This window comes from Cetorhinus maximus, chromosome 1 (assembly GCF_964194155.1).
Source record: "Cetorhinus maximus chromosome 1, sCetMax3.hap1.1, whole genome shotgun sequence".
Taxonomy (NCBI): Eukaryota; Metazoa; Chordata; class Chondrichthyes; order Lamniformes; family Cetorhinidae; genus Cetorhinus; species Cetorhinus maximus.
The window spans coordinates 157,419,131-157,439,036 of NC_135879.1; positions in this window are offsets into that span (position 1 = coordinate 157,419,131).

Sequence of the window (19,906 nt, forward strand, 5' to 3'; positions counted from 1 at the left end):
ATAACCCCATGCGATTGAGAGTGTTCTCTCTCACTTTGCGAATAAGGCTGCTCCACAGGCATTAGTGATCTTCTTACCATCGCAACAACTGACAAGTTACTTTGTCTTTCTGCACAAGAACTGTACCTAATTTAACGGCTTGCATCCATCACCAGATCGATGGTTTTCTCAGTGTCAAAATAGGCATTTGTGCAACTTGCTGACAATCATCGTTTAATCTGGTATACAGCCTGTTTGTGTGAATGGGTCCATTCCCACTTGGTCTCTTTCATCACATTGGGGAAATATGCAGGAAGTTCAGAAGCTGCTAGGACTCGTACTACAGTGACGTCATTCCTGACCTTACTGTTGTAAAAGAAAATGTTTATATTCACTAGATTGCAGAGAATGGCGTAGCCCTGAAGTTTGTTGAACTTTTTATCTCCCATGATGTTGACAGATGTTGCTGTATCAATTCTGAGCAGCCAATGGTCACTGTCACATGTGGCTGGTGGCTGTGTCCAAAAGAGAGCGCAGAAGTATATACACGGTCATCTGCCTCTACATTTGCTACATTCTCTTGTCCTCTTGTTGTGGTACATGTACATGGCTTCCTTCTGGTAGCATTGGTCTTAGTCATTGATTTTGGTGATGAGCGACAAACATGAGCAAGGTAGTTGGATTTTCCACAGGCTTTACACATGTTTGCCAGTAGCAGGATACTCTGTCCAGTATGGGTAAGCAGCGCCACAGTGGAAATATTGCTTGGACAACTTATAACTCTGTTTATGAGACTGATATTGTTGCTTTACAGGTTGTTTCCTGGCACATGAGTGATGAACACTGTTCCCAGGAGTTTAACTTGGTGTGTGGTAGCTAATGTTGGCAGCCTCAACTTCAGTAACTCTGGATTTTGAAAGGGATAGTGACCTTGCTAGCTCCAACAGCTCTGACAGCTTTTTGTCCTTCTCAAGTGCTTTTCTAAATAGTTGATTAGACAGACAACCTTCGATTAATTGTTTTTTGATTTCCCATTTGACATGATCAACGTTACCTAAATTACATTTGGTTGCTGGTTGCCTCAGTCATGTGCAATATAGGCCAATTGTCTCAATTGCTTTCTCCTTGGTGTGTCAGAAGAGAGTTGTTTAGTTTATTGTATTCTTCTAGGATGTGAAATAGGTTGTTCGTGAATCATTTTGCTGAGTCTTGGTTGTCTTGCATAGGCATAAGTGTCTCAAAAATGTCTTCCAATTCTTCACCTACATAGTGGAGAAGCAAAACCTTTTTCTCTCTCTTCACCTGTAATTGTAAAGTGTGCCATTGCACCTTCGAAATATCGCAGCCACTTCTGGCAATATAGGAATACAGATGATGGCTCAAAGAGCACGTCAAAGTGTGATAGATTGGGCATAGACAACATCATCTTGATCAGCAGTCCAGCAATAGTGTTTAATCGCAGATCCATGATTGTGTCTCTAAGCCAGGCACATGTTACAGATTCTGTGTTTGTATATGTTTTCTTTTGAAGAACTGATTATCAAGTTCCCTGTTTAATCCATATCTCCATATTTGCAAAATCAAACTGGTTGGTGCAGAGTCCACAATGAAAAGAACAATTCTCCTGCAAGGTGCCTTTGCATGCCTGTAAAACCCAGCTGAATTGTCGCTTTCCTAAGAGGCAAGATAGGAAATGCGCTTCACGCTGGCAGCCCACCAAGTTAATATCAATTAGATCCGATCATGAAAATAATTTCTTCAGAACCTGAGCATCACTTATGCGTTGTGCTCCGCATGAAAATTGCCCCAAGATTTGTCCAGATTACTCAAATATTTAATTTACAGAGAAGTGCTGATGGCTGAAGGTTTGCTGCAAAACTGCCTAGCCACATCCTCATTGCCATCATTAAGTTCTCAATTAGAAACACTCAGAATGCAGAGCTACATGAGCTGTTAGAACATCGTTGTTTTATTTTCTGACTTGGCACATGGACCTTCAGACAACATGGTGGCCTCAGTTGAACAACACACTGTGGGGGGTGTGTTCCAGAAATGGAGTAAAGCCTCAATTTTATGGGCTTCTGCCCAGTACATTATGCTCTGGTAGTGCAGTGATTTCTGTCTTCCCCACTTAAATTGTGGGAGTATATTAGGGTTTTGCCTGATGGGATAAATGAGACCTATATCTATTGAGGACAGACACAGGACTTAATCTGGGTGGAGTGAGGACAATAATCTGCTGTTGAATCTTGATTCATCCCAAAGGAATTGATTACTATTGTCAAGTGAACAAACTATTCCAATGATATTTCCTTTGTTTTTTCATTTGGCACTAGGATCACACTGCTTTCCTGTTTCGGGCACCTCCCATTATCAAGTATTAAAACGATGGTAAACATTTCCCTTGCCTGCTATGAAGGAACATTTTTTTCCAGCCTGTATCCAAACTTTCCTCGAGGCCTGCTATATTGGCTCTGAACTTCTGAAAAGAGATGATCAACTGATTTTAATCTGAGCTTCTCAGCAAGTAGCACCGTAGTACGTGCATGGATTAGTGTCCTCTTCAGCCCGTGATTTTGATCCAAAGGCATCAGCAATTTACAAATTCAATGCTAGTTGAGAAGTGGAGCATACTCAGCAGTATTGAACTTCTAAATTGCAGGCACCTGGGGAGTCACAATTTTTTCTGGCTTTCGGATCCAATGCAAGATGTCGAACCTGGTGGAGAATGATAACGAAAGTTTTCCCAACAAGAAGGAGAATATACCTAGAGATTGTGTGTGTGTGTGGGTGGGTGAGTGGTCCTTTACATTGAAACTACTTCCCACCGCATTTACAGTCACTATCGATGCAAGATTACTTGCAAAGATATTTTCTAACCTATTGATTATAGTTGTTCGCATGGCTGTATCCCAGATTGATTTCAATCTGTGCTGAGCAAGCTGATCTGGGAAAGTAATATTGCTGCTACAACTGTCCTCAGAGGCCCTAAGCTGCAGAAAGGAAAAGTAATGCAGATTCCTGCACCTTATTTGTGATAATGTGAGCCTGTTGGACAGCATGGATGTGGACAGCAGGGACTGTGATAACCTCAAATAAAGAAAGGGTCCTAAGATGAAATATTGGAGAGTTACCAGGTTGCATGTGACAGTATCACAGGATGAAGCGGCATCTTCGGATCAGCGTGGAGAAGATTGGAAAGGAAAAACAGTGAGTCTCCTCAATCTCTCTCGGGAATCTATGAGGGTGAAATTCATCATGGGTGGCAGTGCAGAGCAGGTGATAGAATTACCCCCACTTTACATTTGGTCCAATTCTCTTTCCCATTAAAATCAACACTAAAGTGAATCAGGGCAAGTATACAACAGGTTGCTGATTTATCATCACCCATTTTGCTCTACAGTTTGAGAAATTTGAACCCTTTTTCTTTTCTTTTTGACCTAAGTCGTTCCCCAATGTTGAGTGCATCTGTTCTAACGATACTGGCACTCCTATTCAGCACTTTTTCAGCATTTTCCAACACATAAGCCTCTATCTAATGTCTATTAGCCATTGATTGAATGGTATAATTATATCAGCCTTGTCTCCAACTAGCCCGTACTAAATTATGAAAAGTTTCCTATCAGCAATCTCTTAATCTCTTACAATAATTAAAACTATTTCTTATATAATTAAAACCATGCATTGTGGAAATTTACTTTGTTTAGCTCTTGAAGTTTTTGCAATTTAATTGATCACTATAAATAGGATCAACAGGAGAAAATAAGCGTAGTTTTGTAAAATACAGAGCTGGAAGGAATAACAGACAGACTTATGGAACAAGGAAATGAGGGAGAGAAATATTTGAATTTCTTTACGAGAGAGTGAGTCCTCTATGCTAGGGCTCCATCTAGTGTTTACAGTGATAGTTATGATGTTGCTGTTTTTAAAGGGCAACATTTAACAACAGAATTGGAATCCGTAAAATTATTATGGATGTGGACGTTCAACTCAGGATCCCTCTAGATGGATGAACTAAAACTTCTCCCATCCCATTGTAGCATCCAATTTTTTCTTAGACGATTTTCCGGGTTTGCCCCTTGTACACCATCTGAACATTTATTCTGCACGATGGTCTTTTTATGTGAGGTTGAATTTCCTGATGTTCCTAAAATTAACTGTTTTCCATGTATGTATACTGGCTGCTGTTCACTAGGTGAATGTGCAGATGATCCTCACATTTATTTATTCCTAATAGATAATTAGGATTCTATTATCTAACATAGAATCTACTTATAAATCTAATAGGTCTGCAGTTACCTGTGTCTGTTTCATAACCCCTTCTAAATATGAGTACCACATTATTCTATTTCCAATCTACTGGTGCCTTCCATACCCATTGACTCTCTCATAATGATTGTCAATGCCTCACAGGTCATCATCCTCCTCCTGTACTTTGGGGTATCTATTGCCAAAGGATTTATTTCTTTTGAGCTAATTTAACCTACCACACCACTCTATCTCATTTATAATGAAATCATTGGCCTAGGAATTCATTTGCAGCAATTTTTAGGGGTTAAATAGGCACAGGGAATGACCCCTGTCCCTGAAGCGGAAGGCCTGAGGATCCAAAGAAATTTATCTAACAAGTTGCAGCAACAGGTAGTTTGCTCGAATGACAAAACAAATTTGTGCTACCTGCATTGTTGGCATTGCCCAGGGAGGAGATGAATGGACTGGGAGGTGGGTGGGGAGATTATGGGCTAGTGGCATCATTTTCTGAAATCACGTTGTTGAAATGTGCCTTTTATTTGTCGCTCTACTTAAGCTGCAGTTATTAATTTTTAGCCTATCCACAGTGAAAGAGAAAGTAGTGAGACTATGACTAAAGAATCATTACTAAATAAAGAATATTATCTATTTAACAAGAAGACATTAATTATTGCATCGTGATGGAATTTGAGAAATTCCAGCAGTGGCAACAGAAATACCTTGAGAGGGGCAGGCTCAAGAGTTGCCCCACCAATTTAGTCGGTGTGGGTCTGAAATAAACTGTATTTACATTTGCAAAGGGCTTAATTCCTGTTTTATACAGCCATTGGGAATGCCTGAAGAATGGCCCAACCAAGTTTGGGTTGGACGTTTTTCCGGTGTTCTTGGGACATGGAGTTAGTCTCCAAAATTGGGCCACATTGCATTAGTTTTAGCCCATAAAATGGTTACAACTAGGATTAATTTTTACCCCATTAATTTTATTGAGATATTGTTGCATGTTACTCGCATCTTACTTTGGAATACTTGAGGTATTCATTTAGACCATGTGCTATTTTATAATAATTATCAGTTTCAAGCTTGCTGTGCCTTCTATGGTTAACCGTCTACTCTGCCTCCTTGATGTTGTAGTACTGTAAGAATTTCTTACCTTCATGTTTAGCTACAATGAGTCACCATATTTTTTTTTCAGGTCTCTGTCATTCCAAATGACTATTTTAAAATGTGGCTATAAATTCTTATATTCATCACGATGCAATAATTAATGTTGTCTTGTTAAATGGATAATATTCTTTATGTAGTAATGTTTCTTTAGACATAGTCTCACTACTTTCTCTTTCACTATGGCTAGGCTAAAAATTTGTAAAGAAGGCATTAGCTGTACTTAAAGTTGATGAGTTATCAAGAGCAGATGGCATATGTTTGAGGATACTTAGGGGAGTCAGGGGGCAAATTTTGGAGGCTCTGGTCATAATCTTCCAATCCTCCTTAAATAAGTTGTGGTGCCAGAGGACTGGAGAATTACAAATGTTACACCCTTGTTCAAAAAAGGGTGGTAGGATACAAGTACAGGCCAGTCAGTTTAAGCTCAGTGGTGGGGAAGCTTTTAGAAATGATAATCTGGGACTAAGTTAACAGTCACTTGGACAAGTATGGATGTATTAAGGAAAGCCAATACGGATTTGTCAAAGGCAAATCATATTCAACTAACTTGATTAAGTTTTCTGCTAAGGTAACAGAAAGGGCGGATAAGGATAATGTAGTAGATGTGGTATACATGGACTTCCAAAGGGCAGTTGACAAAGTGCAACATAACAGGCTTGCCAGCGGATTAAAGGACAGTGGCAATGTGGGTTTGAAGTTGACTGGGGGCTCAGAGACAGAGTAGAGGTAAATGGTTGGTTTGGACTGTGGGTTTTCCCAGGGGTTGGGATTAGGACACTACTTTTCTTGATGCATGTTAATGACTGAACCTCAGTATGCAGGGCACAATTCCACATAAATACTGTGGCTACAAGAGCAAGTCAGAGGCTGGGAATTCTGTGGCAAGTAACTCACCTCCTGACTCCCCAAAGTCCGTCCACCACCTACAAGGCATAAGTCAGAAGTGTGTTGGAATGCTCTCCATTTACCAGATGAATGCAGCTCCAACAACTTCCGAGAAGCTTGACATCATCCAGGGCAAAGCAGCCCCTTTGATTGGCACCCCATCAACCACTTTAAATGTTTACTCTTTCCACCACCAATGTACAGTGGCAACAGCGTGTACCATCAAGATGCACTGCAGCAACTCAACAAGGCTCCTTCAACAGCACCTTGCAAACCCATGACCTCTATCATCTAGAAGAACAAGGGCAGCAGATGCATAGGAACCCCACCAACTGCAAGCTCCCCTCCAAGCCACACACCATTCTGACTTGAAGCTATATTACCATTCCTTCACTGTCATTAGATCAAAACCCTGGAACTCCCTTCCTAACAGCACCGTACCAACGCCACATGGTCTGCAGCAGTTCAAGAAGGCAGCTCACCACCACCACCTTCTCAAGGGCAACTAAGGATGGGCAATAAATGCTGGTCTAGCCAGCGACACCCACATCCTGTGAAAGAACACATTTTTAAAAATGTGCCTCATACTAATAGTTTCTTGAACGCCCCTCAATGGCTTTCTCTTGTAGCTTCTTATGTGGTAAAATATCACTATGTTTCTTCATAATTAAAAAGAACAATGCGCCCTTTTAGTGATTTCCAAAGCAGGACCAAAGTTTGAAAGCCATTAAGAAATCACTTGGGTTTCAGTCCAATTGATTATAATTCTGAAATATTTATGCTCTGAAATACATTGTGGATTATAATTTATCTTGTTGAAAGTTGATTATCAACTAAGCAGTCTGCTTTTAAGTATATAGGTTTAATGTGTCAAGTTAATAAGTGTTGCATTGCTGAGCGAGACTGACAGCTAACTATGTACCACAAGATGTCACCATTGCTTTACCAATAAAATAAACATCCTTGAGTAAAATTTGACTCCTTCGCTGATATCTTTTTGTGAGGGTTGTTTCTGTACTCTTTATAAAAATCTTCCTCACATTGTTTATTGTTCTGAGCCCAAAGACAGTGAAGGACATTTATTCCTATCCTGCTGCCAACATTACACTTGAGCTGGGTGTTATGGCAGAGTTACAAGCTAACTTAGCCTCCAGCTTTCTCTCCCTCACTCTCCTCCCCCTTTCACCCCGCAATGATATTTAATCCACGCGTTGCCAGATATGCAATAAAGTATAATATGAAAGAATGCACCAACTGGATCACCTCAAAATTACAAAATAATGAGGTGGAGTTTCTGGTTTGGTTGCAATCAGGAAATACACCCAAATTGCATTGGTTGTGTTACACTTCATAATCACAAACATAAAAGCTTGCATGAACCAGTGCAATCAGACAGTGTAATTGAACATAATTGCTTTTCCTATCCTTTCACTGAAATGCATTCCTTAATGTATTTATGTGTGTAACCCAGTGCAGTGTTATTAATACGGCTGAAGATGGATTTATCATCGAAAATGAATATTCATATTAAGGGTCTCCAGTTCTCTGCCTGTGAGTAACCTGATTTAAAATCACTGAAAATGATTTTTAACAAAAGCTATACTGGACTATTTAAAAGTTTAATTGGTGTAGAATAGTCCATTTCTTAGTAATTAAATACTTCTGATAAGAAACAACACCTCAAGCATTCTTGCTAGTGCCTGGATACCTTAAAATTAAAAGTGCAATTTGAAGAGCCTTCTCGAACCAGTGGAATCAGCGGAATGCTGTTATTCTGAACTGAGGGAGTGGTTAGGTTGTGTGTGGGACCTGATTCATTTGAGTTAAATCTCGAACTAGCATAATAGTTAACAGAAAAGATGCACATAAGTGGTTTGGATGCAGGGTGACCAACTGTCCTGTATTTTAAGGGATTGTCCTTTATTTTGACTCTTTGTCCCCTGTCCCTTAAGGGATTCCTTTTGTCCCATATTGCTAGGAAAGCCTGTGGGAGATTGAGCCTGGAAGTCTCAGTTGTGTGGTTTGAGCAAGACGACAAATCTGAGTCTGCCAGCAGAGACTCCACAAGATAAATTGTTAATTTTGGTCACTTTAAAACACTCCTCCCTCCTGCTCTTATAGTAACTAGCACCCACACTCTCCTGATCTCAGGGTTAAAGTGTCCCTTACTTATTTTCATAAAAGTTGGTCACCCTGTTTGGGCATGGCCAATTAAGTTTAAGATTCCTTGATCTTTTGCTCAGGTTCAGCTGATAATCCCCGGATTGTGCTGATGTAGCTAATGGAAACTCATTCAACGTATTGTACTGGATGTAATGTTCACAGCAGCATGAAAATAGTTTGCGATTGTCCGCTTAGCCCGCCGATGGTGGGATGCGTTCTCTGCCATCAGACGTAATACATCTGCATATGATTATTAGGCCTGCCCAGCAGAATCGTTCCCCCGAAGCATTTCACAACAGCACATAAGGAACGTGCACCTGGTGGGCTTCACTTCGTTTAGGATTTCAACGTTTGTTTGCCTACCTTGCTTCAGTCAGCACTCGCAGTCATCAGCGCCAGGCTTCACAGACAGCACCACATCACTTTTAGAGGGGCTCACGGGTAGGTCTGTACCTACCAGATCAGCCACATGTGGGTGGCTTTACAATGGCTGCAGGGCAAGGTCTTGCTTGGGGAAGGGGGAGAAGTGGCCTCAGGCAAGGGAAGAGGCTGCAGGATGAGTGCTGTACTGGGGAAGGGGGTATACCAGGGTATGTGTGGGGGCACAAGTTGATCTGTGCTAGTGGCCTCAAGATGGTGAGGGCTAAGGAGGCAGTTTCCAGGGGCAATGAGGCCAGATGGACATGTGAGGGTGTGTGTGTGAGAATGGGTGGTGACATCCCTTGAGCTGGTAGAGAGTGAGATGCCAGTGAATGTGTGGTGGGCTTGTGAGTTTAGAGTGATGAGATGGTTGGCAGACCATGGCTGCACAGATGAGATCATTCATCCTCTATCTGCATTGGATGGCCAACCTCTTCTGTGTAGCATTGGCATTGATCACCACTGCCACCGCCTACCAAGCCAGGTTGGTCATGCCGCTGCCCACCCTGTGGCCAGTGTGGGGGTAGAGGACATCACGGCGGGCCTCCATGGCATCCAAAAGGCTGTCCAGTGATGTCACTAAACCTGGGGGCTGCAGTCTTTTTGCGTTTTGTGGACATCTTCCCTACAGCAGTCGTGGGCTGGAAGTGCTGAGATATATACGTGCGGCTTGAAGAATATGGCATCCAGCTTGATGAAGCGGTGGGGTGATGGCTTGGCAGACAAATGAGAGCCTACCCGCCATTGAAACGCAGTGTTTCCCAGAAATGCATAATTAATGCGACAGGTTTGGGATGATGCGGCGTGAAAAGCCGCCATTGCGGCCGGCGGGTAAAGCGTCATTTTACCTGGCCATGACCATACTTAGGGCGGAAGTGTCCCAGATTTGCATTATGTATCGATGCTTGTTTAGGTAGATGTTTAGGCAGAAAGTATTGCAAATCATGAACATTTCCTGTACTGAATGGGGATGACTCATTCCCCTCCCCCAAGTTTATATGGGTTTGAGAAAAATTCCTTTTGAGTAATTCAAACTCTGGAATTGTGTTTTAAGAAGATTGGGCTTGCTGAAAGGCTGTAAGGAAATTATTTGTTGTGTCTGTCCCAGTCAGCGACCCAGCCACCTCCACATGGTGGGAAGTTAGATTCATCCTATGTTTTGCTCAGATTCTGCATTTTCCATAAGCAGCATTCCTGCATTAATTCATTCCTCAGTTCAGCCACTTTTCGTTTTAGTTTCAGAGGAACACTTTTGTCCACTATTTGATTTTTGAAATGACATTGGTTTGAAGTGACATTGGTCATCACAGAGTGTAGTATAGGACTGTCCCATGGAACAGATTTGTCTCTGCATGGACCTTCTCAAAAATTGAACATTCAAATATGCCATTATTTTTGGATATGCTGCAAAGAATACTTAAGAAGGTTAAAACAATAATCCAGACCCAGCTTCCCTCTGTGTGTGGTCTTCTATCTATAGTGCATTCCACAGTAATCCTCTGTACAGATAAGAAGTAACCAACACTGCAAGCTGCCTGTAGCTCAAAATGAAGCTTCCTATTTCATTTGTAGAACAGTAAGTTGGTGGGTGGCCGTCCAATTTTCCAGAGACAGCAGCTATTTCCTGCCGTATGCTGTGAGGTGCGGTGATTAAAATCGTTATGGCCTCATATTGCTGTAGACAGACAGGAAGCTAACTGAAAGCAAACCACTCCCGCTTGATCCCAAAGGCAGTTAAAATCCCCCCTCCACTTCAGCCCCTCAACCCCAGTTGGTAAGGAGCATAAACATTGTAGATCACTTTCACCTTTACCACTTGTGTGGTAAACTGCTGAAGCAGATAAACAGATGTTCATTTCCATTAAGAATCAAAAATTATCGTGGGCTCTATAACAACTCGATGATCTGTGTGGCCAGGTAGAAGTGAAAATTAACCTTGGTAGCTTTTTCGTATCAAGCTTCTTTACTATTTTAATGAAGATGCTAACTTGAAGACTTCACTGGGCAGAGAAATTTTAAACAAGAATGTTAACAGGTTACTAGTATCATGCAGCTTAATTTCATTGGCTATTTAATTTATTTACACAATCTCTAAATATGTGGTTATGCTCTAAACTTTTTGTTTGTTTTGATAAACCTCCTTAGACCAAGTTTTCCACAGCAGCTGTCCTGTTCTCTCACCATAACTTCAGCTGGTGATAGCAGAGCCCACAGCGATGAGCCTGCAGTGAAAGTTTCATTCCTGAAGAAGCTCACTGCCACTAAAATATCACCAGATGGAAACAGAGTGACTTGGGGCCGCTAAGTATCATAATTATAATGAGGGGGATTGACACATTTTTCGCAGCCAAGAGCAGGAGTCCAAATGGCTGTGTTGTATGCCCGGTGCCCGGGTTCGGGACATCTGCTCAGGGCTGGAGAGGAACTTGCAGTGGGAGGGGGGAGGATCCAGTTGTCATGTTCCATGTAGGTACCAACAACGTAGATGGGACAAGGAAGGAGGCTCTGCTTAGGGGGTATGAGGAGCTAGGCACCAAATTCAGAAGCAGAACCTCAAAGGTAACAATCTCTGGATTATTGCCTGAGCCACGTGCAAATTGGCATAGGACAAATAAGATTAGAGAGACGAATGCGTGGCTCAAAAACTGGTGTGGGAGAAGTGGATTCTAGTTCATGGGGCATTGGCAACAGTACTGGGGAAAGCAGGGGCTGTACCATTGGGAAGGTCTTCTGAACCATGCTAGGGATGGTGTTCTAGTGAGCCACATAACTAGGGAAGTAGAGAGGGTTTTAAACTAAATAGTGGGGGCAAGGGATCAAATTTGTGAAGACGTGGTAGATCAAAGAGCAGAAACAAGGCAAGAGAGAAAGGGGTTGATATGGGAAATGATAAACACAGCATGACAGTAAGGAATAGAGAGTACAATCCTAAGAGTAAATCAGCAGTCAAGGCTAGATGTTACAAAAATAATAAAAGGACAAAACTAAAGACTCTGTATCTGAATGCATGTTCCACTTAAGACAAAACAGATGAACTGATAGTGCAAATAGAAATAATTAAGTACGACCTGATAGCCATTACAGAGACATGGCTGCAGGCATAGATTGGGACCTGACTAATGAGTGGTGCATGACATTTAGGAAGGACAGGAAACTAGAAAAAGGTGGAGGGGTGGCTCTGTTAATTAATGATGGTATTAGCACATTAGAGAGAGATGACCTAAGTTCTGGAAACCAGGATGTAGAAGCAGCTTGGGTAGAGATGAGAAATGATAAAGGCAAAAAGTCACCTTTGGGAATGGTGTACAGGCCCCTGAACAGTAACCAAATGGTGGGACAGAGTATAAAGGAAGAAATAATTGGAGCTTGTCAGAAAGATATGATGATAATTATGGGGGATGCTGATCTACATATAGACTGGAAAACCAGATGGGCAAAGGTAGCCTAGATGAGTTCCTGGAATGTTTTCAGGATAGTTTCTTAGAATAGCAAGTTCTGGAGCCAACCAGAGAGCAGGCTATACTAGACCTGGTATTGTGTAACCCGATAGGATTAATTAATGACCTATAGTGAAGACACCCCTAAGTAGCAGCGATCATAATATGATTGAATTTTAAATTCAGTTTGAGGGAGTGAAGAGTCAGTCTAAGACTAATATTTTAGACTTAAATGAGGGCATGAAAGCAGAACTACCTAAAGTGAACTGGCAAATTAGGTTAAGGAATAGGTCAATAGAGATGCAGTGGCAGACATTTAAGGGGATATCTCAGAATACACAGAATAGAAATGTTCCAATGAGAAAGAAAAATTCCAAGGGGAGGACCCACCTTTTGTGGTTAATTTAAAAAGTTAAAGATAGTATCAAACTTTAAGAAAAAGCATATAATTACGCAAAGATTGGTGGCAGGTCATAAAATTGGACAGAATACAAAAACAGCAAAAAATGACTACAAGATTGATGAGGAGGGAAAAATTACAGAAAAGAGAAAGCTAGCTAGAAATATAAAGACAGGTAGTAAGAGTTTCTATAGATATTTAAAAAAGAAAGGAGTTAACAGTGAGTGTTGGTCCTATGGGGAGTGAGTCTGGGGAATTAACAATGAGAAATCAGAATTGAACAGGTATTTTGCATTGGCCTTTACTATAGAGGATACAAGTAACATTCCAGAAGTAGCTGTAAATCAGGAAATGGAAGGGAGGGAGGAACTCAGGAAAATTATAAACACCAGGGAAAATTAAAACCACTGCATCAACTATCTCACTAGCCGCTTCTTTTAAGACCCTAGGATGAAGTCCATCAAGACCCAGGGACTTGTCAGCCTGCAACTCCAACAAATTGCTCAATGCCACTTCCCTGGTGTTTGTAATTTTCATGAGTTCCTCCCTCCCTTCCATTTCCTGATTTACAGCTACTTCTGGAATACCTGTTCACCTCACCTCGGGCGTTAAGCTCTTTTGTTCATGTTTGAACCAAGGCTGTAATGAGGTCAGGAGCTGAGTGATCCTGGCAGAACCCAAACTGGGCATTAGTGAGCAGGTTATTTCTAAGCAAGTGCTGCTTGATTAGCACAGTTGATGACCACTTCTATCACTTTACTAATGATCGAAAGTAGATGGGTTGGATTTGTCCTACTTTTTGTGTACAGGACATACCTGGGCAATTTTCCACATAGCTGGGTAGATGCCAGTGTTGCAGTTGTACTGGAACAGCTTGGCTAGGGGCGCGGAAATTTCTGCAGCCCAAGTCTTCAGTACTATTCCCAGAATGTTGTCTGGGCCTATAGTCTTTGCACTATCCAGTGCCTTCAGCCGTTTCTTGATATCGCGTGGAGTGAATCAAAATGGCTGATACCTGGTGCCTGTAATGCTGGGCGCTCCAGAGGAGACCGAGATGGATCATCCACTTGGTACTTCTGGCTGAAGATTGTTGCAAATGCTTCAGCCTTCTCTTTTGCACTGATGTGCTGGGCTCCCCCGTCATTGAGGATGGAGATGTTGGTGAAGCCATAATTGTCCACCACCATTCACGACTGGATGAGACAGGACTCCAGAGCTTAGATCCGATCTGTTGGTTGTGGAATCGCTTAGCTCAGTCTATCACTTGCTGCTTATGCTGTTTGGCAGACAAGTAGTCCTGTGTTATAGTTTCACCAGGTTGACACCTCATCTTTAGGCATGCCTGGTGCTGCTCCTGGCATGCCCTCCTGTGCTCTTATTGAACCAGGGTTGATCCCCTGGCCTGATAGCACTAGTAAAGTGGGGGATATGCCAGGCCATGGGGTTACAGATTGTGTTTGAGTACAATTCTGCTGCTGCTGATGGCCCACACCTCATAGACGCCCATCTTGAGTTGCTAGATCTGTTCAAAATCTATCCCATTTTGCATGGTGGTAGTGCCACGCATCACAATGGAGGGTATTCTCAATGTGAAGGCGGGACTTCGTCTCCGCAATGACTGTGCGTGGTCACTCCTACCAATTCAGTTGTGGACAGATGCATCTGCAGCAGACAGATTGGTGAGGATGAGGTCAAGTATGTTTTTCCCTCTTGTTGGTTCCCTCACCACCTGCCGCAGACCCAGTCTAGCAGCTATGTCATTTAGGACTCGGCCAGCTCGACTAGTGGTGGTGCTGCAGAGGCACTCTTTGGTGGACATTGAAGTCCCCCACCCAGAGTACATTCTGCAACCTTGCCACACTCAGTGCTTCCTCAAGGGTGTTCAACATGAAGGAGCACTGATTCATCAGCTGAGGGAGGGCAGTACATGGTATTCAGCAGGAGGTTTCCTTGCCCATGTTTGATCTGATGTCATGAGACTTCATGGGGTCCAGAGGCAATGTTGAGGACTCCCAAGGCAGCTCTCTACCGACTGTATACCACTGTGCCACCACCTCTGCTGGGCCTGTCCTGTCGGTGGAACAGGACATACCCAGGGATGGTGATGGTGGTGTCTGGGACATGATCTGTAAGGTACAATTCCGCGAGTATGACTATGTCAGGCTGTTGCTTGATTAGTCTGTGGGGCAGCTGTCCCAATTTTTGGCACTAGCCCTAATGAGGACTTTGCAGGGTCGACGGCTGAGTTTGCTGCTGTCGTTTCCGGTGCCTAATATACAGAGGGATCTCAAGTGTCTTAGTGCATGAATCACAAAAGGTTAGTATTCAGGTACAGCAAGTAATTAGGAAAGCTAATAGAATGTTACTGTTTATTGCGGGGGGAATTGAATATACAAGTAGGAAGGCCTGGCAGCATCTTTGGAGAGAGAAACGGAGTTATCTTTTCAAGTCCATCTGACTCTTCTTCAGAACTCTGAAGAAGAGTCATACAGACTCGAAACGTTAACTCTGTTCCTCTCTCCACAGATGCTGCCAAACCTGCTAAGTTTTTCCAGCATCTCCTGTTCTTATTTCAGATTTCCAGCATCTGCAGTATAATTTGCTTTTGTATAGAATGTCATTGTTTATCGCGAGGGGAATTGAATACAAAAGTTGGGAGGTTGTGTTTCAGTTATAGAGGGCATTGGTGAGACCACATCTGGTGTACAGTGTATTGGTCTCCTTATTTAAGGCAGGACATAAATGCGTTGGAAGCAATTCAGAGAAGGTTTACTAAACTAATACCTGGAATGGGCGGCTTGTCTTAGGAGGAAAGATTGGGCAGGCTAGGCTTGTAGCTGCTCGAATTTAGAAGAGTAGGATGCAATTTGATTGAAACATGAAAGATCCTGAGGGGTCTTGACAAGGTGGATGTGGAGAGGATGTTTCCTCTTGTGGGAGAATCTAGAACTAGGGGTCACTGTTTAAAAATAAGGGATTGCCCATTTAAGAGAGATGAGGAGTAATTTTTTCCTCTGAGCGTTATGTGTCTTTGGAACTCTCTTCCTCAAAAGACAGTGGAAGCAGAGTCTTCGAATATTTTTAAGGCAGAGGTAGATAGATTCTTGATAAGCAAGGGATGAAGGATTATCAAGTTGTGATAAAATGGAGTATTATGTACCTTTTAAGAGAATGTAGTTGATTGACCATGTGACTGTATTAACCAATCGCTATAAAGCGCGGGCTACTTTGGTAATTGGAAGTCTAGAGCTGGAGGTGATTGAAGAAGTGCACATGGCATTAGTGCTCTGCCCTTAGTTCCAATAAACCACCAGTGTTTGTTCAGTTAATTGGTCTCTCTGCCTGTATTGTTTTAAGCACCAACTAATGTGTTAATATCAAGGGCGCAGCTAGCATTTGCCGGACAAAGCGAACCTGATAACCTAAAACAGGGATAGGCAGGAATGTGGAGATGATGTTAAAATCATATTAGCCATAATCTTATTAAATGGTGGAGCAGGCTCGAGAGGCCGAGTGACCTTCTCCTGCTCCTAATTTGTATGCTCGTATGTGAATACGCTTGCCCCATTTTAGTCTCCTGCTTAGCTCTTACCTGCCTGGGGGAGATGGGGTTTAAAACCAGAGAATACCAGCAGAATTTTCTGATCATTTGAGCAAGTGTACACCTTCCTTGTCTCTTTGGAGAGTGCATCGATATTCTCTTCAACAACAACAACAACAACAACTTATATAGCACCTTTAAGCTAATAAAATACCTCAAGGCACTTCCCAGGAGATTTGTAAAAGAAAATATGATAGCTACTTAAGATGATTTAAAGTCAGGTGAGGTTGGTTTTATGGAGTGTCTTAAAGGAGAAAAGCGAGGTAGAGAGATGGAGATATGTAGGTTGGGGATTCCAGAGCTTGGGGCCTAGGCAACTGAAGGCGCAATCACCAATGGCGGAGGGACTAAAATCGAGGATGTTCAGATTTGGAGGAGCGCAGATATGCTGGAGCATTGTGGGATTGGATGAGATATTACAGGCCATGGAGGGATTTGAAAATGAGAGAAAATTTTAAAATCAAGACTTTGCTTCGCCTGGAGGCAATGTAGGTCAGCGAGCACAGAGGTGATAGGGGAATGGGACTTGCTGTGCATTTAGACACGGGCAGTAAAGTTTTGGATGACCTCAAGTTTCCAGAGGGTAGAATGTGGAAGAGCAGCCAACAGTAGTGCATTGGAATTGTTAAGTCTACAGGTGACAAAGGCATGAATGAGATTTCAACAGCAGATGAACTGAGACAGTGACGAAGTCGAGTGGTGTTATGGAGGTGGAAATAGGCGGTCTCATCCGGAGTACTGTGTAGAGTATTGGTCTCCTTATTTAAGGCAGGATGTAAATGCGTTGGAAGCAGTTCAGAGAAGGTTTACTAAACTAATACCTGAAATGGGTGGCTTGTCTTATGAGGAAAGATTGGACAGGCTAGGCTTGTATCTGCTGGAGTTTAGAACAGTAAGAGGTGACTTGATTGAAACATGAAAAATCCTGAGGGGTCTTGACAGGGTGGATGTGGAGAGGATGTTTCCTCTTGTGGGAGAATCTAGAACTAGGGGTCACTGTTTAAAAATAAGGGGTTGCCCATTTAAGAGAGATGGGGGGAAATGGCTTAATCCCTGGCAGCTGTCAGGGAGAGTGATATGGACTAACAGTGGAGGTATTGCAAGAGATGATGGTGAGGTAGAGCTGGATGTCATCAGTGTATGTGTGAAAGCTAATGCAATGCTTTTGGATGGTATTGCTGAGGGGTAGCATGTAGATGAGAAGCAGGAGGCTGCCAAGGATAGATCCATGGGAACACAAGAGGTAATGTTGTGGGGGCAGGAAGAGAAGCCATTGCAAGTGATTCTCTGACTATGATTTGATAGATAAGAATGGGACCATGTGGGATCAATCCCACCCACCCAGCTGGCCACAGTGGAGAGGTGGTGGAGGCAGTCAACCATGTCAAAGGCTGCAGACAGGTCGAAAAGAACATAATAAATCCTGGAATTCCCTTCCTAACAGCACTGTGGGTATACCTACACCACATAGACTGCAGTGGTTCAAGAAGGCAACTCACCACCACCTTCTCAAGGGCAATTAGAGATGGGCAATAAATGCTGCCCTAGCCAGCAACACCCACATCCCATGAATGAATAAAAAAATCATTTCAAAGTATAAATTCCTGCAGGAACCATGGAAGCTGACATTTCCTTACATGAGATTCTACTTCAGCTCTAATGTAATTATTTAATGCCTTGAAGAAATAAGCCTTGCTATGAACAACAGGATTAATTGTAGAATCAGTGTAAATTTGGATAAAATGTATTAGAGATCATCAGAAATCTCTAAAGAATCACACTTGATTTCCCATGCAGCAGTTAGTAAGGGATTTACTGCTGGGTCTTCAGAGTAAATACTGCTCTTTCTGAAAATGCGTACTATTAATGTCCTCCGGCAAAGGATAAGGGAATATCAAGCTTGGTAGTACAGTTGACCTGACATTTTGTTGATTGGCCTGTATCCTTCCTTGCATCCCAGTACTAATAAAAGTAAGCCTCAAAGCTGAATCAAAGTTCATCTATGGGTGAGGTGGTGGCATAGTGGTATTGTCACTAGACTAGTACTCTAAAGATGCAGGTCTCTGGGGACTCAGGGGACCTGGGTTCAAATCCAGCCATGGCAGATGGTGAAATTTGAACAATAAAAATCTGGAATTAAAAGTCTGATGATGACAATGAAACCATTGCTGATTGTCATAAAAATCCATCTGGTTCACTGATAACCTTTAGGGAAGGAAATCTGGCCTGGCTTATATGTGACTCCAGATCCACAGCAATGTGGTTGACTCTTTAAAAAAAAATAAAGACTGGCCACCACTTCCAATGAATAAAATCCTGGAGGCAGGTATTTTTATTGATCATGTTCAGCGAAAGGGAATACTGTCAGCAGGACCGTTATAAATGCAGGGATCTTCAAAATCTTGATACACAAGTATGTATTGGTTTCCATTTTCTCATCAATAAAGTAACTGTGGAATACATGCCAAAAGCCTGTCTCTGTTGTCACAGTAATAGAGTCATTACGACACAGAAGGAGGTTATTTGGCCCAGTGAGTCCATGCCCAATTTCTGTAAGACAATCCAATCAGTCCCATTCCCCTGTTCTATCTCCACAGCCCTGTTTTTCCTTCAAGCACATTTCCAATTTCCTTCTGAAACCATTCATCGTCTCCGCTTCCGCAGCCCTCATGGTTAATGAATTCCAGGTCATTGCTACTTGCTTCGTAAAAAAAAATTGCTTTCTCATATCCTCCCTATATTTCTTACTCAAAACCTTGAATCTGTTTCCTCTAATCCTTGTCCCACCAGCAAATGGGAACAGCTTTTCTTTGTCTATCTTATCTAACCTTGGCATAATTTTGTACACCTCTATCAAATCTCCCCTCAATCTCCTTTGCTCCCAGGAGAACACCATCTTCTCCAACCGCACCTTGTAGCCAAAATCCCTCATCCCCATTCTGACAAATCTCTGCACCCTCTCAAGGACCCTCACATCCTTCCTAAAGTGTGGTGACCAGAACTGGATGCAATACTCTAGTTATTCAGAGCTTTATAAAGGTTCAGCATAACCATAGAACCATAAAAAAGTTACAGCACAGAAGGAGGCCATTCGGCCCATCTTGTCCATGCCACCCCGAGGACACCCAGGTGCCCTTTCTAATCCCATCTTCCTGCACCTGGCCCATAGCCCTGCAGCTTACAGCACTTAAGGTGCAGATCCAGTTACTTATTAAAAGAGTTTAGAGTTTCTGCCTCTCCCACCAACTTGGGCAGCGAATTCCAGACACCCACTACCCTCTGCGTAAAAAAGTTCTTCCTCATGTTTCCCCTACACCTTCTGCCACTTATTTTGAATCTATGTCCCCTGGTTCTAGAATTCTCCACCAAGGGAAACAATTTTATCCTGTCCACTCTATCTATTCCCCTCATAATTTTGCTGGAGTGGGCGGTAAAGTGGCAGATGGATTTTAACAGACAGAAGTATGAGGTCATACAGTTACAGGGATTACACAATAAATGTATCAAATAAATCAATCAAGTCACCTCTCAGCCTTCTTTGTTCTAAGGAAAATAACCCCAACCTATCCAATCTCTCCTTGTAGCTACACTTCTCTAACCCTGGCA